Source organism: Octodon degus, unplaced genomic scaffold (genome assembly GCF_000260255.1).
Source record: "Octodon degus isolate 3935 unplaced genomic scaffold, OctDeg1.0 scaffold00204, whole genome shotgun sequence".
In the NCBI taxonomy this organism is placed as follows: Eukaryota; Metazoa; Chordata; class Mammalia; order Rodentia; family Octodontidae; genus Octodon; species Octodon degus.
Window position 1 is genome coordinate 4,439,824 of NW_004524780.1, and position 2,737 is coordinate 4,442,560.

Below are 2,737 nucleotides of genomic sequence, written 5' to 3' on the forward strand. Positions count from 1 at the left end.
CTGTGTTATTGTCCTCTGCACTTGTTATGGGTGGGCTTGGGTTCTGAGGTTGCATTTTGTTCCTTCTCTTCATTTTGTGTAGCACTGTCTTCTGATCTTTGTTTTAAATCTTCGTTGTAGTTATAACGTTAGCATGTACTGAAGTTCAGGTGCAGATCTACAAAGTTTGGTTTTATCCAACTGTGCCTGCCTTGGGTCTGGCTGCTGTGCACAGCTCCTTACTGCTGCTGCCCTTGAATGTGAACCTTTTGTGGCCCTCTAGCAAGATTTTCTGCTCCTGGACTAGCTGGGTGGTTCTATCCTCTACACTCTCTGCAGGGATTGCACCTGTGTGTTTTCACCCCTGGCCTGCATGCCAGGCCTGAGCTAAGTCTGGTGGGGACAGGATGGAGTAGGGGGAGAGGCAGCTCTCCCACTCACTCACTGGACCTGGTCTAGGACTGGGTGTGGGGGTTCCCGGAATGCTACAGAAGTTCCTACTGGCCAGGAGGGTTAGGGGAGGTGCTTGGAGTGGTTGGGGGCATCCCAAGGGGGTGGAAGATGGTCTCACCCCCGCTGCGCCTTGCTGGGACCAGTAATAGGTCTGCTGGTGATGGGTAGCAGGAAGCTCTCCCACACACTCACTGGACCTGGGCTAGGACTGGTTCTGTGGGTTCCCAGAATACGGCAGAAATTCTTACTCAGCAGGCGGGGTGGGGGAGTTGCTCAGTGTGTTTGGGGGCATCCCAAGGGGGTGGAAGATAGTCTCACCCCCACTCCATCTGGGCTGGGACCAGTAATAGGTCCTGCCTGTGCAGGGTGGCTGGAAGCTCTCCCACACACTCACTGGACCTGGGCTAGGACTACAAAGTATGATTTTTAAATCGTTGCCTGTGATAGACTGTGTATGTGTGTTTCATGTGATAACTGATGACTTCCAAACGTAAACAAAACTTGCAATGGTATTATGTAGAAGTTGAATTGAACTATTGGTTTAAGAAAATAAGTAAATTGGGCTGGCCAAAAAGCTTAGCAGATTAAAGCACCTGCAAGCTGGCCCAAGGATCAGGGGTTCAATCCCCTGGCCTGCTGTGCCAGCACCCCCCCTGGGGCACACTGATACAGCAATTGAGACTGGGTATGGTGGTGTGTGCTGTAATCCCAGCTCTTGGGAGACTTTAAACAGGTGAAAAACTGTGAGTCTGATCTAGTAGTGAGACCCTGAACACCCTGTAGTCCCTTCCCTAAAAAATACAAAAAAAGAAACAAAATTGGTAAATTATGTTAAATTTACCAATATTAAAGAAGAATTTGTGCATATATTCATGTGAAACTACATGTATGTGAGAATATATACATATATGTATATCACTTAACTACATACTTAAGCACATCATTGATCATGGCTTTTTTGTATTGATAATGGTGAACTTATATAACATCACAATTAGGGTCATTTCTTCCATTTAAAAGAGTTTTTTATGTGTTCAGTACAAGGTCTACAGGGTGTCACTACACAGATCAGACTCATAGGATGTTCCTGTTTTCAGCCTCCCAAGCACTGGGATTACAGCCACGCCACCACACCTAGTTTCATTCCCCGTCTCAGTGCACCCAGGGGGCAGGGATAGAGCTGGCATAGCACACCCTTAAAGGAGTCTTGTTCAATTTTATTATTCCAATATTTTTTCTCACATTCAAGGAATAACTTTATTTATAGTTATTTAAAGTAATGATGAGAGCCTAGGGAGATAGTTCAGAGGTCTACACACCTGCCTGGAAAACGCAAGGACCAGAGTTCAGTCCCTGGTACTACATGCCATGCTGGCCCTGGGGGCTGACCACTGAAACCCAATGTGGTTGGGCATGCCTGTAATCCCTGGGGTGGGGAGGCTGAGACAGCAGGATCAGTAGGAGTCTGAGATGCACAAGGAAGCCTTGTACCAAATACATACATACATAAAAATATTTTTTTTAAATTTAGGTAATGATGAAAACATAAGATACTAACTTAAAATATCAATGGAATGCAATTTGTTTTATTGTTGAGTAGAAAATGAGTTTGAAGATGGAGGTGGTTCACTAATGATAAGTCATCTGCCTGGGGAATCTGAAAAGACTTATGAGTTTCCTCTTCTTGGCCCCAGCTTCCAGCTTGTTCTTCACTGTGGTTTATGGATCCCACTCTACAGTGGCATGTGGTGCCCACAGGCCCACAGTAGCCACCCTCTAAAGGGATATGCTTCAATCCAAACTGCTCTGGTGTGCAGCTGGTAGCTGAGTCTCCAGCTACTTGACTGTGAACTGTACTTCAATTTATTCCACCTCACATAAGGGAGAAAGAGTGCATTTACTGGGATTCCACCAATCCCTTAAGTTAGTGAGAACACTATGAGAAAAGCCCGCATTTTGACTATAAGAAACTTCAGGGGGAAACATGTGTTTTGCCGTGCAAAGCTAATAACTCAAAACAAAACAAAATGATCTTTTGTTTGAAGCTACATTTTATAAACTCTAGTGCTCATTTGAACATATTTTAATTCAACAATTATTCCTAATTAGTTCAACAAATTATGGCTATTGTAGACTAGCTGCTATGACCAAGTGACTTGGTGAATAAGATATAGATCCTGAACTAAAATTGTTATAACAAATGAAGACACATAAAATCACATCAATATAATGATTTGCTAGCATAAACAAAAATACAAGGTAATGACCAGGGAGATAGCCCAGTGGTATAAGTGCTTGCCTGGCA